Source organism: Anas acuta, chromosome 2 (genome assembly GCF_963932015.1).
Source record: "Anas acuta chromosome 2, bAnaAcu1.1, whole genome shotgun sequence".
In the NCBI taxonomy this organism is placed as follows: Eukaryota; Metazoa; Chordata; class Aves; order Anseriformes; family Anatidae; genus Anas; species Anas acuta.
Window position 1 is genome coordinate 128,153,930 of NC_088980.1, and position 19,215 is coordinate 128,173,144.

Below are 19,215 nucleotides of genomic sequence, written 5' to 3' on the forward strand. Positions count from 1 at the left end.
AAAGGCTTCTCTTAATATGTGTTACTGCAGGTCGCTCCACCACTTTGCCCTTTGGTCTGTGAAAAGCAGCCAAATGCTGAAACATGATACTCTTGAGGATTGTGCAAACAAAGGGAATATTTGCATATAGAGAATAATATTGACATTTGTGTGTACACAGTGCCACTTTAAATCACACTGAACAAAGTTGTAATTCAGGCTGCTTTGTTAGGTTTACATGCTGTATAAATTATGACCGATTCTTATAAAGAGAGCTCAGGAACAAAGTAAGGCATGGCTAAAACATAATCGAAGTCTAATATTAACAGGTAATGCAAACAACTGGAACATTATATAGCACTCAATTGCATTTAAAATATCCATCCAATTATTAGCACCCAACAATTTGAGAATCTATTGAGATTTTTCTTCAGTCAGCTTGTTTTATCAAAAACATCCTCTAAGAGCCAGTACATTGCAATTATCCACTTTTCTGATGCTAGCAATCATATGACAGAGTAGTTGTGTGGGTGGAAATATATTTGAGAAAGCATCTTAGCAACTGTCTTAATTGTTAAGTAAAAATAACTTTCTGTCTGGCAATGGAGAAATTTTTGCCAAATACCAAAATGTTTTTTTTTTCCAGAGATTATTTGTGTATAAATATTGTGAAATCATAAAGTAAATTCATTTTGAATGATAAATATATCTTCTTATTTGTTCTTTTATTAAAAAAGGCCAAAAAAATTTTAAATGTGAAATATTCAGCATGTGTCTTTAAAAAGAGAAGGGGAAAAAACATAGGAGCCCAAGAGTCAGACAATATAACAGTATAGTTATTGGCTACCTCTTTTTTGTTTTAAGTGGCAAAGGGAAACCAGAAGCTGTACTGATCTTTCTGAAAGAATAGATCCATGGGGAAATAATTTATTTGTATGCCAGGCAGGGAGATATCAGCTGTCCTACTCAGCAGTTAAAAGTAGTGAAGGACAGTGTTTAACTTATATTACCCCAGTGACTAAAATGCAGCCTCAGTACTGGTGTTTCTCTGAGGCTAAGGGTGCAGTTTCCCAGAACATCTCATTTACAGATGCTATAAAATACTCTTCTGCAATTAGTTTATGCACTTGACCTATGTTAAAGTAGAAAGTCTAATCCAGTAAGTTTCAAAATATTCTTTTAGTTTGAAATACTGATTTTTTTTTCAGTATTTATTTTTCTCACTATGCATATTATCCCAAAATTATATTCTATTTATTATTGTATTGCATAGATCTCCATATCTACTCTATATTGCCAGGCAATACGTTTGTCACTATTGCATTTCAGAAATTCTAAGTAGACTTTTTGTCTATTTATGTGAGAAGCTTTTCTGGTTCCCACTGCATATCTGGATATCAACAGTAGTTATAGATAATCAATATGTCCATGATATATATAGGTGTAACCACAGTATGATCAATAGTACTATGGCAGCTCACTAAGTAAATGAATTGATTGTAATGTATGATAGGTGATTAATCTATGAAATCTGGGAGTCCCAAATTCAGTGTAGTACATATTTATACCAAGAGAAAGAAAGTACCGGTGATATAAAATAAGCATCCTGATGTTATGTCATAAGAGTGAAAACTTCCAAAGTAGTACCTATTCATTAGCAGCTTGTCTTGCTATCTTGGTTTTCCTTACCAAGGATTGTTTGACTGCAGATTTTCTTTTTTGCTTGTTAAAACTTCTCTTACAGAGCCAGCCAAAACATCATGATTGTGAAAGTTACTATTAAGAATGAATTAATGAGGCTGTAGTCTGATTTGTGTTGTGCAGGGCTCTCATTCAAAGGAATTCAAATGAAACTCGTAAAAGTGAAGGGGGAAGGAACACTTTACTACATAAGAAGTAGTGAAATCACAATAAAATTGCTGAATTGATATAAAAATGAAATTGCAATGGCTAAATTTCCAGCACGGTGGATAGTAAGCACAACACCAAGCAGGAAGGAGGTCTAGCTTTACCACACTGAGTTTGAAATCCAGATAAACATTGCATTCCAATGTAAAAAGCATAGAGTTAAAAATAACTCCAGTTAAGCAACTTAAGTTAAGAGTGCTGTGGTACATGTCCCACTGATTTCTGTATAGCAGCCCAGAAGTCCCACGCCCGGTAACCAGGAGGTCACTGCAGCCCATGTTCTGGGAGCTGAGGCTGGGGCAGGTGGGACGCGCTGCCCTTTGCCTGAAGCCAGGTCCCAGAGTGCGGGGGTGCTCCCCACCTACCCCATAAAGGAGGTGCTGCTGCCAGAGCCAGGGCACTGCCAGCCAGTGTCATAGCCAGGAAAAATACTGAGCAGAAATTGAAGAGGAGTCAGAGGGTGAGAGTGGCAGCTGATTATTGCTGAGTACTGTGCAGCGCTAATGTCCTGATGGCTGGCTAGGGACAATACAGCATCCCCAAATAATGGCAGTCAGCAAGCAATTCCAGAGACTTTGATATGCATTGTGCTCTTTAAAGTCCTCACATGTACCCAATATAAAGGTAGCGTTTTCGCTTTCACATGTTGGTCTATAATGAAAGCATCGTTCCCAACTGGATTATCACTAGTCATGTATCAGAAATGAAATAGAGTTTGTAGAAGGAAAAAAATTATAAGGATCATCTCCATGGTTTTGTAAGGTTAACAGGATACTTCAAATCTCCAAGGGATATTTAAAGTCTTTTTTTTTTTTTTTTGTGTGTGTGTGTGTGTGTGTGTGTGTGTATGCTCATCAGCATAAGTTATAAGTTGCTCTTAAATTTGCACATCTTCCAGTACAATGAGATATCATGGAATCAAAATTTATAATCACTACTAAATATCAAGTACAAAATGTCTGAGGTTTCCTCATTGGTGCTGCATGTAAGTACTGTTGGGCAAGCATTGATTCACTGGTTATCTGTATCATGTATCTACAGTTCATCATGATTTATATGGTACACCTGTGATCACAGCAGATCAAATGGGTGTGAAGGACGGAAATGCGATTGCCTGCTCCAGCTCTGCCAAGGATCACTGACCAGGCTGATGGTTGTTCAGAAGGCTCCAGAGCATCATCTAACCAGATGATCTAACCAGGTATTTGCTAAATTTACAGAACCAGACCTACTAAAGTTAGACGGTCTCTCTAATCATGGAATCACAAAATGGTTGAGGTTGGAATGGTCCTCAGGAGGCTATATGGTCCAATCTCACTGCTCAAGGCAGAACACCTGGAACTGCTTGCCTAGGACCATGTCCAGATGACACTAGACATAATGGCCTTCAGTTAAGAAGCACAAATCTGATGAAGTGTCAACTGTAGAAGTCTTAATCCAAATCAGGACAAGCACATATATGAAAATATATATATTATTATTCTTATGCCTGAATTGGTATGATTTGATTGCCATTATAATTTCTACTATAATATATCGGCATCTAGTGGAATATTTTTGTAACTGCAATGTAAATTTTGAGCAAATTTGTGTTATTGTAGAGCTTTACAGCATAGCCACCAATGGTAAAGTATCCTATTGATAGGATAAAATGTGTTTCTGTATGTAATCCAGTGGCACTAAAGTCTTGCAATGGCCATGCTCACTAGAAATTCTGTATTTCCTTAAAAATAAAGTTGTGATTGCAGATAGATTTCTTGGTGGTGCTTGGAAAAGGCGAATTCAATGTCTTTTAGCAATTAGAATTGTTGGAATGGCTAGTACCGTTAGAATGGTTTATTTCCAGTAGCCTGGAAAATAAGAAAATGACGTGACAGGGAAAATATTACTCCTGTATGAAGATAGATGAACTACTAAATATTTATCTCAGATTAGCTTCCAGAGAGGGAAACCTGCTAACTGAAGTTGTATTAGAGTACACAGACATTCAGTTATGTGAAGTAAGAGAAGTTCAAAACGTGAAGTGAAATATAAACAGAGGACTAAGGAGAATCCCCATCCTTTACTGGATGTGGGAAGGAACTTAAGGAGTTACAAAAGATAAGGAAAAGGCTGAGGTGCTTAATGCCTTCTTTGCCTCAGTCTTTAGCAGCAAAACCAGTTGCTCTCTGGATATCCAGTACCCTGAACTGGTGGAAGGGGATGGGGAGCAGAATGTGTCCCTCGCTATCCATGAGGAAATGATTGGCGACCTGCTACAGCACTTGGATGTGTGCAAGTCGATGGGACCGGATGGGATCCACCCAAGGATACTGAGAGAACTGGCAGAGGAGCTGGCCAAGATGCTTTCCATCATTTATCAACAGTCCTAGCTATCAGGGGAGGTCCCAGTCGACTGGTGGCTAGCAAACGTGACGCCCATCTACAAGAAGGGTCGGAGGGTAGACCCGGGGAACTACAGGCCGGTCAGTTTGACCTCAGTACCAGGGAAGCTCATGGAGCAGATTACCTTGAGTGTTGTCACATGACACTTACAGGGCAAGCAGGTGATCAGGCCCAGTCAGCATGGGTTTATGAAAGGCAGGTCCTGCTTGACGAACCTGATCTCCTTCTATGACAGTGACACGCTTGGTGGATGAGAGAAAGGCTGTGGATGTGGTCTACTTTGACTTCAGCAAGGCTTTTGACACTGTTTCCCACAGCATTCTCCTCAAGAAACTGTCTGCTCATCGCTTGGACTGGCGTACACTTTGTTGGGTTAGAAACTGGCTGGATAGCCGGGCCCAAAGAGTTGTGGTGAATGGAGTCAAATCCAGTTGGAGGCCGGTCACTAGTGGCATTCCCCAGGGCTCGGTACTGAGGCTGGTCCTCTTTAATATCTGTATCAATGATCTGGATGAGGGCATTGAGTGCACCCTCATTAAGTTCGCAGATGACACCAAGCTAGGTGCGTGTGTCGATCTGCTTGAGGGTAGGAAGGCTCTGCAGGAGGATCTGGATAGGCTGCACCGATGGGCTGAGGTCAACTGCATGAAGTTCAACAAGGCCAAGTGCCGGGTCCTGCACCTGGGGCGCAATAACCCCAAGCAGAGCTACAGGCTGGGAGATGAGTGGTTGGAGAGCTGCCTGGCAGAGAAGGACCTGGGAGTATTGGTGAATAGTCGGCTGAATATGAGCCAGCAGTGTGCTCAGGTGGCCAAGAAAGACCAACAGCATCCTGGCTTGTATAAGAAGCAGTGTGGCCAGCAGGGCTAGGGAAGTGATTATCCCCCTGTACTCGGCTCTGGTGAGGCTGCACCTCGAGTACTGTGTTCAGTTTTGGGCCCCTCACTACAAGAAGGACATGGAGGTGCTCGAAGAAGTCCAGAGAAGAGCAACGAAGCTGGTGAGGGGTCTGGAGAACAAGTCTTACAAGGAGCGGCTGAGGGAGCTGGGCTTGTTCAGCCTGGAGAAGAGGAGGTCAGGCGACCTTAACGCTCTTTATAAATACATTAAAGGAGGCTGTAGTGAGGTGGGGGGTTGGTCTATTCTCCCATGTGCCTGGTGACAGGACGAGGGGGAATGGGCTAAAGTTGCACCAGGGGTGTTTTAAGTTGGATCTTAGGAAGAACTTCTTTACCAAGAGGGTTGTGAGGCATTGGAATGGGCTGCCCAGGTTAGTGGTGCAGTCACCATCCCTGGAGGTCTTTAAAAGATGTTTAGATGTTGAACTTAGTGATATGGTTTAGTGAAGGACTTGTTAGTGTTAGGTCAGAGGTTTGACTCGATGATCTTGAGGTCTCTTCCAACCTAGACAATTCTGTGATTCTGTGATCTTTTTTATTTAATAGTAATGAGCAAGCCATGTATATGCATACATACAAAAAATCAGATCCTAATTAACAGAACCTCAGAAAGTAAGGCTGAAAGGGACTGTCGTATCTGTACTCCGAAACCAATGAACTATGTTAAAAAACGACTTTTGATCTATGACAAAAAAAAAAAAAAAAAAGCCCCTCTATTTCTTTCTGAATAAGAACAAGACAGTCTGGCTTTCTTGCAGGAATTATCACAAGGATGGTATGATCTACTAACAATCATTGTGCTAACAAACTGGGCTTCAACACCTGCTAGTGGTGTTGATATAATCAGAAACTTTCAATAATTGGTTTGAAAACACGACACAAAAGATGTGAAAACTGAATACAGGTAATCTGAAAATTTGAAATGAACAATTCAAGTAAATTTAAAATGAACAACAACAACGAAAAAGCACTGAATAGGAAAATGGTAAGGAGAACAAGCTTTTTCTAAAAGGAGGTAAGTGATTGTAAGCTGTTCTGGATAGTATAAACAGTGACTCAATAGGTTGCTGTAGTGAATTCAGAAATAAAAGAGGATGAATAGGCAAAAATTTGAAAGGATAATAAAAATTGAAGCCAAGTATTCTTTGTTACTCTTAAATTCATTGATGTATACATAAATGAATGTGTACATTCATTATGTACATTCATTACTCATAAATTAATGAGTGTTATTGAAAAGCATGGTTTTAAAAAAATAACCCAATAGCCAAAAAAAGTATGTGTTTAGTGAATAACTTCTCAGGTAACATGATATTTGTTAATATTTAATGAAAACAATTGTAACCTAGCAAGCCATCTTTACTGATCCATATAGTTAAAGGAAGATTTCTGGTAAAGACATATAAAGCTACTTCATTGTTTTGTTAGGAAATCTTTCTCTTTGTTTGGATGCCTACTGCAAATTAAGGAAAATATTTTAATAAAGTGAAAATAAATTATGGGCCAACTAAATCCCTGGCATAAGCTCTCTTGCTCTCTTATGAGCTTATGCCACAAGACTGCAGTGCTAATGCTTTCAGGCTAACATTACTTTTGAAGAATATTGAAAGTTAAATGGATTCCTTCTTTTCATGCAAAATTCAGCTTAGTTTTAATTATTGAGCTATGACTAATGCCACCAAAATGTATATACATGCATTTGTACATCCTTTTTTTTTTTTTTTTTTTGAATGTAGTTTATACTGTGGTTCAAAGGAACATTTGTTTAACGGCAGTAAGAGAGCATGTAGTAATGTCAGTATGACACATGACAGTTTATCTGGCAGCATGAGATTGATTCCACTCTACACTATTTTGTATCTGATGAATCATACAATGTTATAGTAGGACATAGGATAATCATCTGATATGGGTATTGTAATTTTTATGTTTTTTTAAAAATAGCTTCTTTTTAATTAAATTAACATTTAATTTCAATTCATTAAATAGCTTCATTTTAATTAAATGTTAAATAGCAGATTATTTTTCTACTTTTTTTTTGACCTCTTCTGAAAGATAATTGCATGTTATTTCAGAGTATTCATGACTCCTGAAGCACTTTTTTTTTTTTTTTATGAAGTAATAAATGTCAACTTATATGAAAAGATTGAAGTGGAAAAGCTGAGTAGTACACACACAGCATTTGCAGTAATCATTTGTTCAAAACATTCTGTGATGGTCTCAGAAAGGATTAGCCTAATTACTGAAAACTAATCGATTAAATCTGTGATCTTAATTGTATAATTTTGAGTAATGTAAATTAATAGACCATTTAGAGGTTTAATAGCAGCAAGTCTGGTTTTGCACAGTCCGCACAATTTGTTTTTCACAATTGCTTTTTGTATTTCAGTTACATCAAGTGGATCAGGAATGATAGCTTCTTTCACTTTTCAAAGGAGCATATATACAACTGTGTTTTATTGATTTGGCATAACTTACAGCTCTTTTAAAACTTGGTAGAAAGCTACTGACTAGAAAAAAGAAAGCATAAGTATTAATTACACCCATCAGACCAAAATTATGCTTCAGTGCTCTCTCTTTTCTGGTGCTTTTGTTAAGAAAGGCAACAGAAACTGCAGTTATCAGCATCCCTAGATATTGACTGTTCCTTACAGCATGGAGGTTATGTACATGTGTATATACACACAAGCACATATAGTTGTTTACCTTTCATCTCAGTTTCTGACAGAAGCTAGGAAATGAAATGTAATCTCTTACAGCTTTGTGTTTGTGTTATCTGTTGTGGGTTGGGGAAGATCCTGGGTCACTGTCCAAAGGCACTGTCACAGTCCTCATCGTGCAGGCAGATAGGAAGCAATTGCACAGTGGGTGCCAGGCTGTTTACTCAAGAGCACATCAAGAACTTTACCTGAAGTTATGCCCTATGGGGCAAGCTTTTGCCCCTTGCTCACCTCCTGGAGGTGATGTCCTTGCAGGCTGACCCCACCCGAGCATCTTGGGAGCCTTCTAGCAGCAGTGGAAAGTGATGCATGGATGCAGTGGGACTCTTCAGAGGGGTTGAGTGGGCAGAGGTGTCCACAGGGAGGAGGTGAGGCGTTGGCCTCCCATGCAAGGCTGGAAAGTTCACCTCTGGTACCAAAATCCAGGCAACAGGAATCAGCACTTTCGGGTGGTGAAGAGGTTGTTTCCACTTTTCTCCAAATCTTTGTGCAATTCCATGTTCATCACTTTTTTTTTTTTTTCCTGATTATTTCAGCTACCTCACTTTTTGAATCCATGATGTTTGTGAAGTTAAAATAACATGTGAAATAAAACCTGTTTGCTTATTCTGGAACACATTCACAGTGATGAAAGGTTTGTTTGTTTGTTTGTTTGTTTTTCGTTTGTTTTCCAGATGTTCATTATAGAAATGGTCTCTTGCACTAGAGAACCACATAGTTGCACTGGTTTCAGTCCAGAACTAGAGAAAAACAGATTTTTTTCTTCTCTGCAGGGGCACTGGAACTAAACTATGTGTATGTCCTCCAAAATTGCAAATGGCAAAAGATGATAGTTGTCATAGGAATACACATTTAAATGACATGTACTTAAAAGCTCTTTAGCCCTTGGGGAATATCAGGAGAGGAGTACTTTAGAAATTTTAGGAAGTTTTTTTGAGTATTTGGTAAATATGAGCAGAATAGTACCTCCTGTTTTATCAAAGCATCACAATGGGAAATGTCTAAAAAAGCAACCTACCTATACTCCAAATAAAGTTAGAAGGGGAAAAATAAGGCTTTTTCCTATTACTATGGGGATACTCCTCTGTCCTGAATAGGACAGAAAGCACATATGTTCCCCCTCTGAACCATTAAAACCATATTAAAATTCCCAGCTTTGTCTAGATTACTGTTTTGTAAACCCCTATATTCCCTGGTTTTAATGTTAAGTCTGCCAGGAGCATGCCTCATTTAGCACACTCTTCTCTCTGTACAGTTACAAATGAGCCTTGGGTCAGGAGAGTGTTAGCAGCACAGGTTGGTCAAACTGAAGAAAACAAAACCTTATTGTGTCCATGGGTTATTCCCATTCTTGTGTTTTGGCTGTGTAGAACCAACTCCCACTGTCAGTACTATTTAGCCAGAGAGCTATCTCTAAAGCAGTGCAAGATACCATCCCATGTTCTACAACAGCTGTCAAGCTCAGCTGAGCTTCCACTGCTCTTTCTGGATTATAAGGTAAGAGCTAGCACTGCTGCACACAACAGAGGAAGATAAGAACAGATTTTATTGCATATTTATTTCAACAATGTTGATTGCATATGGCTTTAATAGGCACCAGGTAGTCTTAATATTCTCACACTAATTCTGGCTCTTGTGAAAAAGAAGGTTCTTTACAAACTGAATATATGGAGGTTATAAAGCCATGCTGGCAGCAGAGCCATTTCAGGAATTATAACTACTGTTTGTGAATATGTTCCTCGTTATACTTTCCTGCAGCAAATGTACTGATTGTTCCTGGAGCCCTCATGGGAAAAGAAGTGCTGAGTGACTTGTGATTTACCTCAAGTCTGCAGAAAAGTTTTTTGTTTTTTTTTGTTTTTTTTTTTGTGCCATAAAAGTAAACTTTAACCAGAGGTGTTTCAGAAGTTTTTTTCCTATCCCTGCCCTTGCTGCAGGCACTGCTTTTCCTTGGGTATCTGCCAGAAACCAGGAGCAATAATTTTGCAGAACATGCCCTACTAAAACCCTGCAGCTGTCTGAGGAGTGTACAAGTTCACTGTGTTACTTGACCACATAATCACGCCTCACCTGCATTACCAGGTTGCTGGTGCCCTGGCTTGGCAAAGGTTTTTTTTTGTTGTTTTTTTTTTTTTTATTATTATTTTTGTGTGTGTGTGTGTGTTTTTGTTTTGTTTTGCTTTGTTTTACTTTGCTTTGTTTTGTTTTTTCCCAGAGCTACCTCCTGGCTGGGTTGCTGCCCCTGGGATCTGGCTGTGTTTGAGCAATAACAGCCCTGTAGAGTGACTGGGGGTTGTGGAGGTGAGAGGGCTGGCAAACTGTAATTTCCTAAGTGGAGATGGGTTTGCTATCATGTGATAAATCTTTTTCTCATATCTGCTGCCCAAAGAGTTGGTGATTTTGAGAAATGATTAATTTCTATCAGTCCCTGAAGCCCTACTGGAAAAAACAGACAAGCAGGATAGAAAACATAACCTGGCAAGGTTTCTGGCATATGTGGGCCCATGATTCAGCATTTCATAAACAGATAATTATTTAAGTCTGTTTTTCTTTTTTTTTTTTCTTTGTGTTTTATATTGTTTTCCTTTGAAAACAAAGCCAGTGTTTTACTAACAAAGTGTTAACCTGTCTTTTTTTTTTTTTTTTTTTTTTTTTTTTCTGCTGACATTCAGTTCAGGCCAAGAAACTTGCATAAGCATTATTATTATTGGCACCCCTAGAGACTTTTATGATATTGTCAAGAAGAAAAGACTACCAAGAAACACAGCCAAAGATGATAAAAAGATGTCTGCATATGACATCTAATAAATTTGTCAGCAATTAATTTCTTAATAAAAGACAATATATAGAGGAATACCCTTAAGACATGCTACTGGAATTCCTGTGGATATTTGAATCTCTTGAACACTGTTCTGGGAACAGAATTTACATTGAAATGCATGTATCTTTGTGCTAATAATTCAATCTGAAAAGCAACCCGTTGGTATTTTTTTTCTTTGTTTGCACATTCTCTTGAAGCATTTTTGGTGGCAGTACCAGTAAGACGGTCACCCCACCAGTACCTGATTCTTATTGGGTGGATTATAATGGGGGAGTGGGGTTTGTGGTGCTTTAGTGGCAGTTTTGGAGCCAGATACTCAAGTATCTCCCAATTTAAGGGGGCAATTCTTGCCACTCACAAGGCCCCTGTGATTAAGTGCCTCTTGTTCCTTTTAGGAAACCATTTGCTGTCCTGCAGTGTTCTCAGATTCACACACACTTCTGTGCATCTCCATTTAATTTGCCTCTTTCCCTGCTCAGCCTGTTGTGTACCATAATACAGAAGAGCAGACTGAACCATGCAGTGATTTATGAGTACTTTATGGACAGAGGCCAGGATCACTACAGACTCTGGTAACTTTAGTAACAAAATACTAAGGAAACATTACCTAATTTTCTAGCTTCCAGATTGATCTCAATTAGAAAGTAACATGTTTTAACTAGTGTGGTCCTTGGTCTCTTTTAGCACAAATTTAAATAGTTTAAATAGTGAAATGAAAGGACATACTTTTCATTTTCTATCATAGAAGTACAGCTAGTAAATGTGATGACTGTATATCTCTGTAGGTGAAAAATGACCAGCCCGTGATGAGCAAATGCTGGCAGAAAACATAGAAGCAGACACATAATTCACAGGCCAGACAGCAAGAGATAAGATGCTGCATACGAATAGGAGTATGTGGGTGTGAGAGCGAGTGCTGAAGGAGAGGATTTAACTGCTTCACTGAAAGTGCAATTACACAAACAGCTCTTCTAGCTGTATCTCATCTATAGATACTACCAAATGGCATAAAGCTGGTCAAAAAAATAGCAAAACCAAAACAAAAGTCACACCACCACAAACTATATGAAAATAGCAAGGTGGCTTCCAGGCAAAATAAATAACAATCATCAGTTAAAAGTACCAATATATGGCATCTGTCTTCTAAGTAATCGGTTTTGTTTCTGTTTCTTCCTCAGAATGTGTATTTTTGCCTCAGATACACAGAGTTTTTGTTCTGCTTTCAGCAGACTTATCAGCATGTTCTTCTTTGAAAACACATGTTCGGGATAACAATTTCCTAGAAATCTTAGCTGCCTCAATGCACCTTAAATTGGGTTAAAATAGACCTTCTTCCTTTAGTTTTCTTCAATTAATATCCTTATTAAAATCCACTGAAAAATAGAGTACCAATATTTATTAATTTCCATGAATATGCTATGATGTAATAAAATGTAAGCCTCTGGGTACCAATCTGGTAAAAGGTCTTTATGGGCTTCTGATATGACCTGAAATGAGAAGTTCCAGTTTCTGAAGCCCCTTTTTGGTGTCTGTAGAGGCAGCAAGCAAGACTTTGCACTAGAGTTGCGAGAGGTGGAGAATGAGGCTGGAAATGAATTTGAGGGGATTTTGTTCCACCAAGAAGCAGATTCAAAATTTAAAGTTGATGCAAACTTATTTTGTACTAATCTCTAATTCCAGCCTTTTGCATTGATCTCTTTGGCTTTATGGCTGATTCCCAGGATCAGGCTGTAAATGCAGCATGCAGCATTCGAAGCCTTAGAGAATATCTGAGGACAGACTTAGGGAGGAGCCCCTTCCTCCACCATGGAGCACCTCTGGTTGTTCCCAGCTGTGGCATGTTGAAGCTGCAGACAACTATAATATAGGGCTAGCACGACTGGATTTTCAGAAGTGACAATCATGACCCCCTTCAAAGAGTTTTAGGGCAAGACAAAAGAGATTTCAGCTTTCACCTCACTCAGTCAGTGCATTTGCCATTGTTTCTAGTGTTGCCTGTCCATTCTACTCTGTTTATTTCAATAGCAGCCCCTATTGCCTTGTTTATGTTGATAGCTTAAAAAAAAAAAAAAAAGATTAGAACGTATATATTTATTATGGAATAAGAAATAAGAATTATTGTTCTCCCAAAGTCATGAACCTACAAGAAAAAAGAACATTTTATTTTCATGACCCAGGAATTCTGTGAAGGACAATTTATGAGGAAGATTCATAAACATTATTCATACTTCAGCTTGCCAAGCTTTGGTCCACTTATTTGAGCTTTGTGGAAGTAGCTGATTACACTTTAGATTTGTAAAGCTAGTCTGGATTTCCTGCTTATCTGTTTACTTTAACTGACTTTGATGATCCAGCACATATGTCCTGATGCAGTAATACTGGATTACAAGCCATCTAGTTTTCATGCTGGAGAAAAATTCAATTACTGTGACTCTTTCACCCAGCTGTTAAAAAACTTGGCGGGAGTTATCCATGCTGTCTTTCAAAATAAATTAAACTCCTTCAGTGAAGGATTCTCTGTGCTTTTGCACATTTCAGGACTAACCTATATTCCACAAGTTTCATTGAGTATTTAAATAGCAGTGTAGCCCAGTGCATAGTCAAATACACTTTTCTAGCATTCTTTTATTTATTTATATATTTTTTAGATATTATAGTAATACTTTCCATCTGGTGATACTTACATTGTCTGGTTTTGATTTAGCCAAATGACAAACAAACACATTCTTAAGTGACTAGCTCTTCATTCAGAAGTCTCATAGCCTAGTTTTCCAAACTACATATCTGAACTATTCAATTTTTATTAGTGTGACTAACATTAGATTTAGCTAATTATTTATAAAACAGACATAATTTATTGAATACAATACAATTTTAGTATATAAATGTAGAAGTCTCAGTCAGGATCTGCTTTTCTAGCATTAAACTGCAATGCAAATAGGGACTTTAATTTGCAGAGTGGTTGTTTCACAGAAAAATATACAGGAAAAAGCTGATTGAGATCCACTCTGTTCTGTCATGCCCCTACACTTCACAGATGGGGAGGAATGCATGAACAGCACAATAAATTCCAAGGAAATGTGTGTTCATTAACCTGATAGAGATGATTTCAACACATTTTTTCAGCGTACATATATAGTTTGTTTTGTATCTTCCTGTCACAACACTTCTTTTCTTTGTACTGTTGAGATACGTCTTTCAGATTTAGACAAAATAACGTAGTCCCTCCATAGTTCTATATGTGCCCTTGACTATGAATTCTGCTTGTGGAAGAGTTCATGACTTTTCCTGGAGTAGACAGAGCTGGGAAGTCATTCTATAAACAACTAACATTTTGCCAAGAGGTAGGAAACTAGAGCATCACCCTTGCTTACCAGTTCCCTGCATTCCTGCTAGAGCCCGACAAAGCAGCAGGACATTCTTGCAAGAATCATGGAATCATAGAATCATGAACATTGGAAAAGGCCTCCAAGATCATCTAGTCCAACCATCTCCCTACCACCAACATTGCTCACTAAACCATGTTCCTAAGCACCATGTCCAAACTTTCCTTAAGCACCTGACTGCTCTTTCTGAAAATAAATGTCTCCTAATTTCTAAGCTAAACCTCCCCTGGCACAACTTGAGGCCATTCCCTCTAGTCCTATCACTAGTTATCTGTGAGAAGAGGCTGTCCCCCAGCTCCCCACACCTTCCTTTCAGGTAGTTGTGGAGAGCCATAAGGTCTCCCCCGAGCCTCCTCTTCTCCAGACTAAACAACCCCAGTTTCCTCAGCTGCTCCTCATAGGACTTGTGTTCCAAACCCTTCACCAGCCTCATAGCCTTTCTCTGGACACCTTCCAGGGGCTTGATGTCCTTCTTGTACCGAGGGTCCCAAAGCTGAACACAAAACTCGAGGTGTGGCCTCACCAAAGCAGAGTACAGGGGAACGATTACCTCTCTGGTCCTGCTGGCTATACTATACCTGATAAAAGCCAGGATGCCGTTGGCCTTTTTGGCCACATGGGCACACTGCTGGCTCAGGTTCAGATGAGCATCGACCAACACCCCCAGATCCTTTTCCTCTGCACAGCTCTCCAGCCACTCTGCCTCAAGCCTGTAGCGCTGCATGGGTTTGTTGTGGCCAAAGTGCAGGATGGGGCACTTATCCATGTTGAACCTCATCCCATTGGCCTCTACTCATTGACCCAGCCTGTCCTGGTTCCCCTGCAGGGCCTTTCTACCCTCTGGCAGATCAACACTTCTCCCCAATTTGGTGTCCCCTTGGTGTCACTGAGGATGCACTCAATTCCCTTGTCCAAATCATCAATAAATGGTTTTCAGACTTTCAGACTTTGTTACTGTTCAGTGCACCACTTAAATGCATTTCTGACCCTGCATTTTAAACGAATTCTAACTACAATCTAGGGACCTATATAATTGCACTTAAATTTAAATTCCATTAAGTGACTGAATGGTTTATCAGTGTATACAGACAGCAAAGGCTAATTGATGGTAACCTTACTTCTTTGTATGTCAGAAGCATTTTAGCATTTTCTGATGTTCTGATTGTCTTTTGAAATGTCTTAAATTTTCTTCTACTAATCTGTGTTAAGATATATAGAATCAGTTTCATTTAATTTTGCATTTCTAGCTTTTAGGGAGACAGCTCTGTCAGCTGTTTAAATGCTTTACAACATTTTACAGGTATGGTTGTCACTGCTTCGTAGAGGGACCCAAAGCAGAGGAAAATGAAGTAACTTGACCAATATTGTATGGGAAGTCAGTAATAAAACTAAGATTGAATGTCTTTGGAGACTCATGCCTTTCTCTAGTAGCTAGTGCCACAACCTCTAATGGACAGTTATAAATGTGCAGTTTTGTTAAATTACTTGTAAAAACGCTTTCTGTACTTTCTGTAATGCCCATCTCAATATAGTTACAATGCTTGGATCTTACTGAGACTTTAAGCAAACCCATAGGATAACATTTATGAACTATTATGCTTTCAGCAGTTTTGCTTTTATGGCTGCTCTTAGCCACTTTGTGCAGTCACAGCAAACATATAATAGCTGCTAAAGTGTAAGTGGTGGTTACCTTTTGTTCTCTTTATAATGTTTCTTTCTTATAAAGTTGAGTGTTTGCTAATAGTTTTGGATGAGAACTTCAAAAGTTGTATTTAATGCCTTGAGCTAAGTAAGGAGATTATATACCAAGAGCAATAGCAACTGAGTAGGGTTTCCCTGCTTTTCAATATCTCAAACACCCATTCACTAGTCCTTATGATTGATTTGTGCCATAGGAAATGCTCACGTTTTGTTAGTGGGTTGAAAGAGCCCAGACTGGGCACAGCAACAGGTTCTAAAACTTTCACAATATGCAAAAAAGACAAAGACAATTTTCATCAAAACTCCTCACTCAGGAATGCTTTTCAGTAGAGAAGAACTCTGTTTAACTCTGAAGTTAACTAGACCCAAGACTTACGCAATTGCAGCTGCTCCTTAAAAAGTAATTTCTGCATCTGATCACATGAAAGTGTTTAACTTTGATATTCTTTCCCATTCTAATTGTTTGTCAGCCTCTTTGATAATGAACACTTGTTTAATAACTTCAGGAATCTCTGCACAGAACCTGCCTCTTCTTACTGTCCCAGCTGTACAATTATTTCAGTCCCTGTAATACATTATACCTTACAACTGCTGTTGGGGGTAATCATATATAACATGTAAACTGTAAGAATTGTCTAGCGGATATTCATATCGTACCTACTGGAATGTCAGTATGCCGACCAAATGTCTTAAATGAAACTGTAGATAAAAGAGATGAAAAAAATATTAAAGTGTAAAATCTGTGTATAAGTTTTTTTTCAACGATCCTGGGAATCTGGAGAGGTCCCGGTAGACTGGAAGCTGGCAAATGTTGTGCCGATTTTCAAGAAGGGTCAGAAAGAAGACCCTAGCAATTACAGGCCTGTCAGTCTCACGTCAGTGCCTGGTAAAATCATGGAGAAGATGGTTCTCGAACTTATTGAGGCGCACCTGGGGGACAAAGCAGTCATTGGTCCCAGCCAGCATGGGTTTGTGAAGGGTAGGTCCTGCCTAACTAACCTGATTTCCTTTTATGATAAGATCACCCGTATGGTGGACCAAGGGAAACCAGCTGATGTGATTTTTTTGGACTTCAGCAAGGCTTTTGACACGGTTTCCCATAGGATCCTACTGGACAAAATGTCCACCATACAGCTAAATAAAAACATCATACGATGGGTGAGCAATTGGCTAACGGGCAGGGCCCAAAGGGTTATGGTAAATGGGGCTGCGTCAGGCTGGCGGGCGGTCACCAGTGGGGTCCCTCAAGGCTCCATTTTAGGGCCGGTACTTTTCAATATTTTTATAAACGATCTGGATGTAGGAATAGAAGGTATTTTGAGCAAGTTTGCTGATGACACTAAACTTGGAGGAGTTGTGGACTCTGTTGAGGGTGGAAAGGCCTTGCAGAGGGATCTGGATAGGTTGGAGAGCTGGGCGATCACCAACCGCATGAAGTTCAATAAGAGCAAGTGCCAGGTCCTGCACCTGGGATGGGGAAACCCTGGCTGCACATACAGACTGGGCGATGAGATGCTGGAGAGCAGCCTAGAAGAGAGGGATCTGGGGGTCGTGGTAGACAGCAAGTTGAATATGAGCCAGCAGTGTGCCCTGGCAGCCAGGAGGGCCAACCGTGTCCTGGGGTGCATCAAGCACGGCATCGCTGGTAGGTCAAGGGAGGTGATTGTCCCGCTCTACTCTGCGCTGGTGCGGCCTCACCTCAAGTACTGTGTGCAGTTCTGGGCACCACAGTATAAAAAGGACATTAAACTGTTGGAGAGTGTCCAGAGGAGAGCTACAAAGATGGTGAAAAGCCTGGAGGGGAAGACGTACGAGGAACGGCTGAGGACACTGGGCCTGTTCAGCCTGGAGAAGAGGAGGCTGAGGGGAGACCTCATCGCAGTCTACAACTTCCTCGTAAGGGGGTGTCGAGAGGCAGGAGACCTTTTCTCCATTAACACCAGCGACAGGACCCGCGGGAATGGGGTTAAGCTGAGGCAGGGGAAATTTAGGCTTGACATCAGGAGGGGGTTCTTCACAGAGAGGGTGGTTGCACACTGGAACAGGCTCCCCAGGGAAGTGGTCACTGCACCGAGCCTGTCTGAATTTAAGAAGAGATTGGACTGTGCACTTAGTCACATGGTCTGAACTTTTGGGTAGACCTGTACAGTGTGAGGAGTTGGACTTGATGATCCTTAAGGGTCCCTTCCAACTCAGGATATTCTATGATTCTATGATTCTAAGTATTTATTCTGTGTTGGTTAAATTCTTTGCCAGGTTACATAGTCTAACTTCAGAGATTTTTAAGGTTTAGATAAGGTAATTGATCTACTGAAAGGTGTCTTTCAACAGAGGTAACAGGACAAATAGTTATGAAAGCTCTAACAATAGTTGCCAATCTAAGCACTATGTGTTAAATGAAGTGGTGATATAGTATTGAGTCATTACAGATATCAGTTAAAAATTAGTCTTGCTTAAATGAAAACAGTAGACTAGTTTGTATTGAAAGAGAAATAATGAGGGAAATAAGATGATTTACACATGGGGGAAATAAGGTGATTTACACATTGGCTATATATTTATCTGGCAAAATGTCTTTGAAAGATATTTTAAAGAATAAATTAAAACCACACTGGTCTGAAAGGCCTATAGTAAGAGACAGTGAGAGATGTGGAAGTCAAAATAAATTTAGACTGTGTTCAGAAACCTTGGCTATTGTAAGAGCTGATTTACATTAGAGATTATCAACCAAGATCTTGTAGCACTACATGAAAGTGCTATTTAATTTACTTAATTTGGGTTATCTGAAACTTTGGCATCTGACCTAGACCAGTTGTCTAAAATCAGTTGTCTGATCACTGGGAAGAGACAGCCACCCTCAGAGGCTGATTCATCTCAGCCCAAAAGAACTTTGTGAAACAGACAGGTATAAACTGTGTCTTTGGAGGTGTTTGGCTTCTGTTTCAGGTCTAGATAACTAGCCTTAACTGCAGGGCTCACTTCTGCAGTTAGTAGTATAGTGGTAGTTAAATCTTAGGTAAAATAGGGGTAGTAAAAATTAGTCAAGAAAAATCCTTCCACTCTCTTCTGACTGTAAGTATTCAAGAGTATCTGTCCAAAAGCATGCACAATATAAGAAAAACCTACAAATTTTTTATTTTAAAGGCATGCAGGTTTCTAAAGACAAAGTGTGGTACAAAACAGGATGTCAAGAGGCTGGATGGTTTACAGCCTTTGACTTCAAGGTGGTTGGAATTTGTGCTTGATGAGAACAAGTTTCAAGTGAGCTCATGTGGTCCTGTTGAATTTGCACAGGAGGTGTTAAGACACATATTTTAGCAAAATAATGGAGTTCCTTTGAAAGTAATTGTCTTTTCATTTCCAGGAGCTTGTGTTGTTCTTTGAGCATGAATTCTACTTTCATATATAGAACCTTG

At 39.5% G+C, this 19,215-nt stretch overlaps 1 long non-coding RNA gene across 2 annotated transcripts in view; it reads left to right on the plus strand.

Annotated features, from left to right (window-relative positions):
• Positions 1–19,215, plus strand: part of LOC137851222 (uncharacterized) — a 52,872-nt gene that overhangs the window by 27,464 nt on the left and 6,193 nt on the right. The window contains exon 3 of one of the 2 annotated variants that reach the window (XR_011093082.1): positions 2,929–3,088. This is a non-coding gene — a long non-coding RNA (uncharacterized lncRNA). The remainder of the gene's footprint in view (positions 1–2,928; positions 3,089–19,215) is intronic. The other variant, XR_011093081.1, reaches the window with a different exon arrangement.